At 43.5% G+C, this 12,504-nt stretch overlaps 1 long non-coding RNA gene across 1 annotated transcript; it reads left to right on the forward strand.

The window, feature by feature from the left end:
* Positions 1-5,447: 5,447 nt before the first annotated feature.
* LOC123283427 (uncharacterized) lies at positions 5,448-11,859 on the forward strand. Its single transcript, XR_011498820.1, has 3 exons — positions 5,448-5,602; positions 6,021-6,091; positions 11,281-11,859. It is a non-coding gene; the product is annotated as an uncharacterized lncRNA (long non-coding RNA).
* Positions 11,860-12,504: the final 645 nt, after the last annotated feature.

The raw sequence follows: 12,504 nt of genomic DNA on the forward strand, positions 1-12,504 counted from the left end.
GTCTTGTCAGTCCAGATTTCAAACACATGCAGGAAAATGGCAACTGCGTTATGGCGCCCTCCCTCTGTGATGTCCACGGGCGCCGAGAGCCCGAGGGTCCTTTACCCACCCCAGGCGCCTAGGTCTTCTCTATGGAAAGACTCTGAGGCAAGGTCACGTTCATCATTTTGCGCCAGAATCTTTTGTTGATCTTGGGTAGGCGGGGCTAAAAAGGCTCCTTCTTTTTCCTTTTGATCTCAGCCTGCTGGAAGTTTTAAATCAAGCATTACTTAGTCTTTTCCCCCACTTGGCTCATAAGCCCCTGTTTCTCATGGCATTCAATGCTCTAGCCCTACCTGTTCCGTTTTATCTCCATTCCTTTCCCAAGGCAAATACTACTCCTCATCAAGGCTGAACTAAGCCAGGCTTATTCTGACTCCAATGGTGCCTTTGCTGGGAATCCCATTTCTCTCCCTGTTCTCTTCATGCCAATCCAAATTTCAACCCTTCAAGGTCCACCTCGAATTTATTTTCATCTCTGAAGCCCTTCCTGACCACTCAAGCCTCCACTGATTTTTCCCTCCATGTGTTTTAATTCAGTGTAAGCCCATGAAGAGTGTTAAAAAAGAAACAGGAGGCCCTATATGGAGTCGCTTGTGCTAAGCCCCTCATCAGCAAACCCAGACTTCATACCTCACCTAACTGCAGAGTCAGCCTCTCCCAGGAATGTGACCTTTAACCAGTCAGTCTGGAATTACCTGGTCAGCACTAGTGAGGTCACCTGCCTGATAGAGCCCGCCTTTCCCCAGAGGAAGGTGACCTTGCCTGAAACAATCCACTCTTTGCTAGAAACTTCCTTTTCCAGCCGCCTTCTGCCCGGAAAAGGCTTTCATTTTGTAGAGCTCTTTAGAGCTCCTTTCTACCTGCTCAGACAGGATGCTGCCCCGATTCATAAATCATTAAATAAAGCCAATTAGATCTTCAAATTTACTCAGCTGAATTTTGTTTTTTAACACAGTCAAATGCTGGTGTATGTTTTTCTTATATCTCCTTCGGCAGCCAGCATTGTGTGCTAAAGTAGAGTAAGCCAGCTATAAACACTGGTCAAATAAAAGCACAAATTAGTGTTTTCCTACTACCCTCTTTTTTCACATAATTTCCTTGCCTTCTACTTTACCCTTCATGACAAGACTCAATGTCTATGTATAATGTGTCTTGAAGTTTTTAGAAAGATAGCTGTAAAAATCTAGTAAATGAGTAATAGTGATAATACCTGAAGAATTCTATCCATTGAAGATTCCGTTAATTTGGACTTAAGCCTGCTATAGCGCATTGACAATCGGTTTCAAAAAGTGAAGTGCAGTGGAAGGAGAACAAGATTACAAATCAGGGGGTCTAATCCTCTTCCCGTGTGCCCCTAACTTGCTCGGTGACCTTGGACAGACGCTTATCTTCTTTATGCCTCCAGCCTCCTTCTGTAAAGGGATGAGCTGTAGCCAATGTCCTCTTCCTGGTAATGGACAGAGCCGGGGCCACTGTCCGGAGAGGAGATAGAATCCTGTCAGAACAGCTTTTCTTTACCACTTCTGGATCTGCTCCGGAGTTAGAAGGCTGGCGTCTCCATCATTCAATATTTCACCCCAGCACCAAACCGACATGGATACATAAATGACATGGAGAAAGAACAAAGTAAGGAAAAGAACCAAGCATGAGTAGGAGCAAGATTTAGCCCTCGTGAGTGTCCAGCATTTTCGAAATCAAGTCAAGCCATTGCAGCAACTGTTGGGAAGGTCTAGGCATCCCAGCCACAGATGGAGTCTCTGGGTTTTGTCCTTCTTTGTGCATTGATAAGGATGCAAAGCACTGTGCTCCAGCCTTGCTATGTGGGATGGATAAGAACGTAGGAAGATAAGTAGGATCTAGAAGTAAAAGAAGGGAATAGATGGAAGCAGAAGACTACCAGAGGAGAAAGAAAGTGTACCCCCCTGGTGGGACCACCAGCCAAAGAGGATATTTAACTTTCATGGGAGGAAGGCCGTGATACAAGATAAGAAGAGAAGGAGAGGCAGCAGACCCAGGATTCCAGTGGGTCTCTGCTGCTCTGCTCTGTGGGTGGGCAGGTGTGCTTTCCTCCTGACCCTCACATCTAAAATGAGGCACTTAGATGAATTGATATCTAAGGTCTGTTAGCTCTTGTGTTATATAATTCACTTAGAAACCACCATTGAGCCCAACATCATTTCTAACCATACTTCAAATCCCAGCCCTTGGGGCCAGCCCGGTGGCACAGTGGTTAAGTGCACACGTTCCGCTTTGGTGGCCCGGGGTCCGCCAGTTCGGATCCCAGGCGTGGACATGGCACCGCTTGGCAAGCCATGCTGTGGTAGGCGTCCCACATATAAAGTAGAGGAAGATGGGCATGGATGTTAGCTCAGGACCAGTCTTCCTCAGCAAGAAGAGGAGGATTGGCGGCAGATGTTAGCTCAGGGCTAATCTTCCTCAAAAAAAAAAAATCCCAGCCCTTGTCTGTCCTGAACTTGTGGGGCTGTAAGACAACCTCATAGAAGAGAACTTTGGGCCTTAAATTCCTAAAATCCCTTTGCTTCACTCCTTCAAATGGAAGAAGAAACTTTCTCCCCTTCCCCCAGAGAGGAATCAGTTGTAATAGGAAGATTGCAGATTAATGACCTAGAAAATCTTCCTCAAACGGAAATGATACTTAATTAAGCTCCATTAAATCATTACTCCTGGCTTCTGCTTTTGGCCTATTGTTACTGAGGCCAGAATTGAGTAATTCCTCCATCCCTGGGGCTGTTGAATTAAAAGGGCATAAGCTCTGGGGAACAATCTGCTCACCTCCACTGTCTCCGCAGCCACCCTCCTTCCCGTCAGAACCGTCTCGAAAAATCATCACTAACATGTCTGACTCCTTCAGGAGAGAGGGTGGTCATTTCTAATTTGTCTTGGTTTATGGGCAACTTGACAATTTGACTAACTACTGAAGAGCCAGGACTATATCATCCTCTCATAAAAAGCTAATAAAAAAGGCTGTTAATGCAGCCCATTAGTTGGCTGAAAATGAGAGGTTATGTAATCATTGTCTCAGCTGAGAGGAACCAAGCTCTCCAGGAAGAGTTCACTCTGTACCCAGAGAGGCATCGAGACGGAAGTTCGTGTCTCTCCACTCCCATTGGCTTGGATGTTTAAGCATCTCGCCCCTCTCTTCCTTTGCTGAGCCATCCTGTCTCAAGCGGACCTATTGCTTTCCCTGTAAAATGCCTCTCTCCAAATTCACTGCCTCTCCATGGACACTTCCTCTCGTGTTTCTCCCCTCTGCTCTCCTAGGAGTAAAGCCCTGGAAGCTTCCAATTCTCATGGAAACGAAGTGCTTCACTGCAGGCTAAGTGCTCAGGCCAGCCTCATATCATCAAGCATTTTGAGGGTTGCAAGGAGGCCTTCCCTTTTCAAAAAAGTATGCTCTCCTTGAGTTCTGCTATTAGATTCATTGGGGGCCTTGAAAGACTCCCAGTGGGATTGTGGGTGCCATATCCTCTTAGCCCGTGCAAAGGGCTCTCTCCCCTCTTCAAAATCCTAGCATTCTACGTGATTTCTCTGGCACTTTTCATCGGTGACTTGCTCTGTGACCTTGGGCAGGTGACCTTTCTTCTCTGGACCACAGCTTCCTTTTTTGTGGAATGACTGAAAGAAGAGAAACCCTCACCTGAAGCAGGAAAATCTGGCTAGGCCCAAGGACAAGCTCTGACTGGAAGGACGGTAGAAGAGCAAAGTCTGAACTATCTTTCATTCTATTCCAGCTCTGACCACAGAGGGCCAAACCACCTCGAGATGCAGCTCTCACCTTTGTGTGCTGCTTCTCTCCCTACTCACATGTGTTAGAGATGATGCATGCCTCATGTTCTTTTTGGTTCCCGATCACTTGCCTGCCATTGTCCAGAGCAGGAAATGTAATGAGTAATTGATTTCATCTTGTACCCAACTTACTTTTGATATCATTCAAGGTGCCTCTAAAGAAGGATACAGTCTGGGATCAGTTTAAATGGAATCCATCTGAAAGAACCAGAAGGAATGATGGTTTCAGACATGGAGAATGTTCTGCTTCTATTTTAGCAATAAATTTGACCTTTGTTTTTCTGGCAGCCGAGGCATAAGGAGTAACATGAATGGACTATTTATACTTGCTGGACAAATAGTAGGCTCAATAAATATTTTTTCATTGACTCTCAACCACCCCTTAGTTGGGAAGGCAAAATACTGATAGAGAAGTCCCAGAAGAATGGAGCACAGGGTGGGTGGCTAGAAAGGTTTTTGGTGAAGGGAGAATCCTAAAACAAGCTTCAAACTCCCCTGTCTCAACCCGTTGCCAAGGCTAGGCCATTCTGAGAAATTCCCATGATACATGCAGGCCACCAGCATGGCTCCAGGAGGTGAGGCATGCCCAGTCGTTCCCTGTAGCAGTTCCATTCCAGGATGGAAGGTCCATCTTGATCTGTAGGCCAGATATTTCTTTGAGGAAAATGTAGCATTGTCTCTTTTACCCAATCACATACCTTTGGAAGGAAAAAAAGGCAACCCTCTACCTGTAGATCCTTAAGCCTGAGCCCTAACCAGCTGCAGAGCTGGCTCAGAGAACCCTTCGTTACATAAAGCTTCTGCCCCTGACTGAGGGATGAACACAGCACCTCCTCACCGGCAGTTAGCTGCTGCCCCTCAGATTCCCAAAGCCTGCCCTTGGGATTCAGGGTCAGGCCCAGGCTCAGCCCCAATTGCCCTTGTGTGAGAGATTACTCAGTTTCAGATCTCTGAAATTCTCTGGGTTTCCCGGTGGATGGGGAGCTCTCTTCATTCTTGCTATTCCTCAGCTTCCACGTTCCTTCACAACGGCCACTTTAAAAAGTCTTTTCTCTGCTGCTTCTTTCCCAGATTCAGGCTTTTCCTACTACAGCCTCCTCAAAGTTATTTCTGCTTGCTCCAGTAGGGGAGCTAGGCAGGTAAGTCCCCTCAACCCTGTAGCTGGCCTCCTTACTGTGACCCCCACCAAGTCAGTCCTATTTGGAAACCTAATTTGCCTTGCTCCGGGGTACCCCAACCACAGGCTCTTAAGACCAATAAAACTCAGTGGGAAACAACCTTATGAGGTGATTGGGTCCAGCCTCTTGCTCCTGGAAAGGTGAATCTCCAAATCTTATGAGGCAATTATTCCACCCTACCTTCTGACTGTCCCGGCACTATGCAATGACTCTTGTAGGTGAGCTCTTCTTTAGATGAAACCTGACTTTTTCCTGCCCTAACTGAGGCCCCAATTCTCATCTCATCCATTGCATCAGTGACAAACGCCTGATGAGTGTTTCTTTTCTGTCCTTAGCCTTCTCTTCAGCAGAGAAAGTTTCCCCAGAAATAAAACTCTGAGTGTTCTACTCCTTCCTTCCAGTTGCCTCCTCTAAGCACCCTCTAAATCAGACCCAGGGCTCCAGAGGGAGTAATCTCCTTTCTCTCGCAGCTGCTCTGAGTTTTGCCGTCTGGGCTTAGAACAGCTTGAAGTTAGCACAAAGGCGAATGAAGCTTTAAATCTCCAGCACTTAACAGCTTCTCTGCAGCCTCAGAGGTAACCGCATTTTCTTGCTTGCTTCCTCTCATCTCTATATATATCTATGTAATCTCTGTTCGCTGGAGCCTGACTCCAGCCCTCTGTCTGCACTGCTCTGGTCGTGCTGAAAGAGGGAAGGTTAAGGAAGAAAAATTAATAGACGCAGACCCATAAAAATAACAGGCTCTCTAGAGCACACATGAAGAAATAATTAAACAGATTAAACTCAAGGGTTGGGAAGAAAGGGGCGGGGGGCTTAGCAGGCTGGGACGGATGCCTCTGACTTCCACCTCCAAGGGGGCTGAGGCTCAGTGGGGAGGGCTTCGGTGCTTTTTCCTTCGTTCTGGTGGGTTGAACTCATGGCTGAATATTGTTAAGTCACTAAGCTCTTTGAAGGCCCGGACGGTGCCTTATATTTCTTTGTATTCCCCCATAGGATCCTCAAACAACGCTGCAACCTAGGGAGAAAAGGAAATGTGATATTCATTGAGATTCCTCATGTCCCAGGTACAATGACAGATGCTTTACGTCCTGGCTGATTATCCATTGAGAATGTTCAGAAATGAGTGCTCTCACTTTCCTATGACCCGGGATCAATCCCAAATAACTACCACCTCAAGAGCTTGTGATTCTGAGGCCAAAAAGTAGCTTCTCACACCTCCCTCCTTTCCTCCCTTCAATTGGCAGAAGCTTTTGCTATGATGGCGAGGGAAGGAGGGAGGCTGGTATTTAGAGATAATGTGTAGGTCAGCGAGCTTCTAGTAATGCCCTAGGATCACGAGAGGACCAGGGGGACGGAGATGGCTTCCTCTCTTTCTCATGGGTATGTCCATTCCTTTGGGCTCCAATGAAAATACCTTGAAGAGGAACAATCCTCAAATGGTATTACTTTTCGTCAATACTCTGTTATCATTACTTTCTAATTTTTCCACAACTCGAGGATAAATATTTGTGATGTTGTGATATATAAAATATATATTTGGTCTTCGTTGCATTCCTGGCACAGAGTTCTTAAACTCTTGGAGTTGCCGAAGTGATGAGAGTGCTAAAAGCATCTTTTATTATGTTAATAAGATGACTTTTGGAAAGCCCTCCAGGTCACCTAAGGATGGGAGCTGGTCATCAGAGGAACCAATCCTGCGATCAGAGGGCTGGAATTTTCAGTCCCATCGCCAGCCCCCCCCCCAACCAACATCTTCCAGGAGGAGAGAGGGACTGGAGATCGAGTTCAGTCACCAATGGCCAATGATTTAATCAATCGTGCCTATGTAATGAAGCCTCCATAAAAACCCAAAAGATGGGGTTCACAGAGCTTCTGGGTTGATGAACATGTGGAGATGTGGGGAGAGTGGCGGGCCCAGAGAGAGCATGGAAGCTCCACGACCTTTCCCACATGCCTTGCTCTATACATCTCTTCCATTCGGCTGTTCCTGAGTTATATCCTTTATAATAAACTGGTAATCTAGTAAGTAAAATGTTCCTCTGAGTTCTGTGAGCCACTGTAGGAAATTAATTGAACCCAAGGAGGGGGTTGTTGGAACCTCTAATCTATAGCAGGTCAATCAGAAGCACAGGTGACAGCCTGGACTTGCAGTTGGTGTCTGAAGCGGGGGCACTCTTATAGAACCAAGCCCTTAACCTGTGGGATCTGACACTATCGCCAGGTAGATAGTCAGAATTAAGTTGAATTGTAGGACACCCAGCTGGTGTCCGGGGGAAAAAAACCCATATACTGGAATTGGGTGAAGAATCATATTAAAAGAGAAGGTTCAGAATACAGGGTACCTTCCCCAGGGACGGCAGACCTGGGTGAGCACTCAGAACAGGGACTGGCAGCAAGAACACAGAGCATGGGAATGAGACAGACTGGATTCACTCTTGATTCTACCATTTCCTATCAGTGGAAACTGGAGCATATTACTTCACTTCCCTGTGCCTTTCTCTCACTTTCTCAATTTTTTTTTAAATTAATAGACTATATTTTTGTGAGCGGTTTTAGGTTTACAGAAAAATTGAGCAGAAAAGTACAGAGTTCCCTTATACTCTTTCATCCACCACCCTATTGTTAATATCTTCCCTTTTGGTCTCGTACATTCTATGGGCTTTGACAAATGTACGGTGAGATGTATCCACCATAGCAATATCATACAGAATCCTTTCACTGCCCTAAAAATCCTCCGCGCTCCACCTATTCGTCTCTCCTCCAGCCCCAACCCCTGGCAACCAGTGATCTTTTTCCTGCTTTTTCCAGAATGTCACATAGTTGGAATCACACAGTATGTAGCCTTGCCAGATTGGCTTCTTTTATTTAGCAATAAGCGTTTAAGGTTCTTTTGTGTCTTTTCATGGCTTGATAGCTAATTTCTCTTTATCGTTGAATCTCTCTAACTTTTTATTGAAGCATAACACATATACATTCAAGCCCAGTAAACTTTTCCAGTGAGCACCCACATAAATGATGTGAATTACCAGCACTCTAGATCCCCTAGGGCCCCAGGTTTACCTCCCCCCAAAAGTTACCACTATTCTGACTTCTAGCATCATAGATTAATTTAACCAGTCTTTGGAATTCATATAAATAGAATCAAACAATATGTACTCTTTTGTGTCTAGTTTCTTTTCTTTGATATTTAGGTTCATCTGGTATCATAGTAATTTATTCTTTTTTTATTGCATTGTATAAATGGATCACAATTCACTTCTCCATTCTGCTGTTGGTGAGCATTTGTGTTATTTCCAGTTTGGGGCTATTATAATTATTGCTGCGATGAATATTCTCATCCAGGTCTTTACATGAACATATGCTCACACTCCATTTGGGTATATACCCAAGACTGGGATTTCTGGGCCATAGGGTATCTGTATTTTTAACTTAGTAGATAATGCCAGATTACCAAAGTAGTGCTTATATCAGTTTACAGTCCCACAGCTTCTCATCCTCATCAACACTTGGTATTGTCAATCTTTACATTTTAGCCATTTCAGCCACATAGTGGTTTGAATTTGCATTTCCCTGATAACTAATGAAGTTGAGTAAGGTCTCAGGTCAGGTTCCTTGAGAAACAGACTGAGATGGAGATTTGTGCACAGGAAGTTTATTAGAGAATGCCCCATGCGAGAGTGAAGGCAGCAGGATTGACATCCCATTGTAATAGGCTGATCCCATGGGCAGCTCTGGAGCTGGCACGATCCTCAGAGTGGTCCTGCCCTGAGGCAGGGGGGCCAGGCCTTCATACCCAGCCCTGACCAATCACTGAATATGGGCTGTCCCTGGGGAGGAGTAAGACCTTGGATAAAAAGTTCTTTTCTGCCAGAGGCGATTCCCAGAGAGGGACACAGCTGAGAGCACTCCCAGAAGCTAGGGGAATGAGCTCTTTAGTCGTGAAAGGGGGTCTGAGCTGCATCCTCTACACGCACCTTTTCATGTGCTTGTGATCTACTCAGAGATCCTCTCTTGTGAAGTACCTATTCTGGTCATTTGCCAGATTCTCTTTTTATTGGGTTGTCTTTCTTTTTCTATTGAGTCATAGGAATTCTTTGTGTGTTTTGAATATGATTCCTTTCTCAGATATATGTAACACAAAAACATATATTGACTTTTCACTCTTTTCATGGTGTTTTTTAATGAGTGGAAATGATTAATTTTAATGAAGTTTTCTCCTTTTTGACAAGCGTTTTTGTGATCTGTTTATAAAATCTTTACATACCCTAAGGTCATGAAAATGTTCACATATGTTATTTTCTAGAATCTTCGTTGTTTTACTCTTCGCTCTTGTCTATCATCCACCCGGAACTGATTTTTGTGTATAGCATGTGGTAGGGATCAAATTTATTTCTTCCAGTTGGACATGTAGTTAGTCTGGTACCATTTATTAACACCATTCTTATCGCACTACATTTCGGTGATACCTTTGCCGTAAGCTGGGTGACTGCTCATATGTGGATCTATTTCTGAATTCTGTTCTGTTCTGTTGGTCTGCGTGTCTCTCTTTGTACCAATTCCAGGCAGTTTTAATCCTTGTAGATCTGTAATAAGTCTTGATATCTGATAATATAACTCATCCAACCTTGTTCCTTTTCTTCAAGATTGTCTTTGCTATGCACAGCCCCTTCCATTTCCAAGTAGATTTTAGAATCAGCTTGTCAATTTCCATCAAAAAAACAACTCTGCTTGGATTTCTATTGGAATTATGTTGAATCCATTGATAAACTTTAGGAGAATTGACTCTTTACAGGACTGAGTTTTTCGATCCCCGGATATGGTATATTCCGCAGTATATTTAATCACCTCTTGTTTAATATCTCTCAATAATGCTTGTAATTTTCCTTGAAGAGATCTTACATATCTTTTGTTAGATTTATTCCTAAATATTTGATTTTTTATATTGTTATAAATGGTATCATTTAAAAAATTTCATTTACTAAGTGTTTTTTGCTGGAATATAGAAATACAATTGACTTTTGCATGTTGCTCTTATATCTAGTGACCTTGCTAAACTCACTGATTAATTCTGAGATCATCTGAGGATTCTTTCAGATTTTCTAAGCACACAATCAAGTAACCTGTGAGCAATGATAGTTTCATTTCTTCCTCTTCAATCCTTTTACTTTTTGTTTCTCTTTATTGACTTTAAAAGTGAGAATTAAAAGGGGCCGGCCCCGTGGTTGAGTGGTTACAGTTCTGTGCACTCTGCTTCAGTGGCCAGGGTTTGCTGGTTCGGATCCCAGGTACGGACATGCTCCACTTGTCAGCCATGCTGTGGAGGCATCCCACATACAAAGTAAAGGAGGGTTGGCATGGATGTTAGCTCAGGGTGAATCTTCCTCACAAAAAAAGAAAAAAAAAAGAGAATTAAAAGAAGTATCTAATGCCACAACTAGAAGGACCCGCAACTAAGAATATATAACTATGTACCGGGGGGCTTTGGGAAGAAAAAGGAAAAAAAATCTTAAAAGAAGTATCTATAAAACACCTAACATTGATGTATAGTTCCAGTTTTGTTGAATAAATATAAGAATGGTCTATCCCAGTGAAATGTAAATTTACTACGTGATCCAGTAATTTCACTCCTAGGTATCCACCCAAGAGAAAATATATACTGACACAAGGACTTGTATATGAATGTTCATAGCAACATTATTTACAATGGCCTCAAAATGGAAACAATCCAAATGTCCATCAACTGGTGAATGGATAAACAAAATGTCATCTGTCCATACAATGGAATATTGCTGAGCCATAAAAGGGAACAAATTATTATTGATATGTGCTACAACAGGGATGAACCTCAAAAACATTATGCTAAGTAAAAAGCCAGATGCAAGAGATCACATATTGTGTGATTCCATTGATACGAAATGTCTCGAAAAGGCAAATCTATAGAGACGGTAAGTAGATTAGTGGTTGTCAGGGGCTGAGGGTCGAGAGATTTACCACAAATGGTCATGAGGGATCTTTTTGGGGTGAAAAAAATGTTCTAAAACTGGATTATGGTGATATTTACACAACCTTGTATATTGATTAAAAATCATTGATTCGTGCACTTAAAATGATTGAATTTTATAGTATGTAAATTACATGTCAATAAAACTGATTAAAAAAATATGGCAGAAGTGATGTTGTGTGAGCATACACGTCAAGAGGCCGTGAAGCTTTCACGTTCTCCCTCCTGAAACCTGCTCTGAAACTGTCGTAGGGGAGAACCGAGTGCCCAGCCAACAGCCAGCACCAACCACTGCACCTGGGACTGAGTCCATCTTGCCCTTCCAGCTCTGTTGACCTCCCAGGGGACTGCAGCAACAGGACTGAGCCCAGCTGAGCCCAGCAGAGGAAACGCCCAGCTGATCCACGAATCATGAGGCATAATCAATTGTTTTACAATACTAAAATTTATATGTAATCAAATAAAAATATATGTTGGTGAAGTGATATTGCAAAAGGTTAACAATTGTATTTAAATGGTGGATATATGATTATTGTGCTATTTCTATTTTCTGTGTGTTTGAAAAATTTAAAATGAAAAGTTAAAATAGGCAAAAAAAAAAAAAAAAAAAAAAAGAATGGTCTATCCCTAGGCAAAAACTCATTTGTCAGTATATAATTCATTTATCCTATGGGTTCCTATGCTGGAGTAGGGATGGGCAAAAATAAAATAAAAAGAAGAGAACATAGGGGAAGAGATTAAAAAGCAAGTTGGAAGACTATACCATTCATTCAATTAAAGGAATATTTACTAAGTGCCTAGTTTGGTACCAGCCTCCATTCTTGGACAGAATCTGCCTCTCATGGAATTTACATGTAATCAATTAAAAAATGAAAGACAAGATAATCTAACTTTCTGATTCGTCTTCGAAGGACATGAGCATTTCCATGCATACTCTATCTGGGTTGGACTCTCCCAGGAGTCAGTGGGTCATGAGCCCCATGGCTTTCAGGGGCATCCGGTCTTGAGAGTGACCTGGCTTTATATCCTGTTTTGAAACTCTCCCTCCCTGGAATGTGCTGGAATGTCAGTGAAGGTTGCTCCCACCCCCAGATGTGAGCTCTCTTCCTTTCTGCTGCCGAAGGTTCTGGAGGCCTGAGCTCAGAATTAGCTCATCCAGAGCAGACCTGAGATGTTCTGATCAGCGTTCTCATCCAGGAACACGCTGGAGGCCCCTGGAATGGGAAGAGTTAATTGAACAAACGCTGGACAGTCTCCTCCCCCACGATGAGACTTCTAACTCGGGGTACGCCATCTGATGTCCTAACAGTCCCGGGGTCGGGACAGGACAATCCTACTCTCCTAGACAGACCTAACCACTAGCCCCAAAGATGGCCTCTCCATCTCTGACTCATAACATAGACCTGGTAGCCAGACCTGATTAACCAGATTTTATAAGGCTCCCACTGTGATACTCACTGATTTTGAACTTTACCC

Source organism: Equus asinus, chromosome 27 (assembly GCF_041296235.1).
Source record: "Equus asinus isolate D_3611 breed Donkey chromosome 27, EquAss-T2T_v2, whole genome shotgun sequence".
NCBI classification, from domain to species: Eukaryota; Metazoa; Chordata; class Mammalia; order Perissodactyla; family Equidae; genus Equus; species Equus asinus.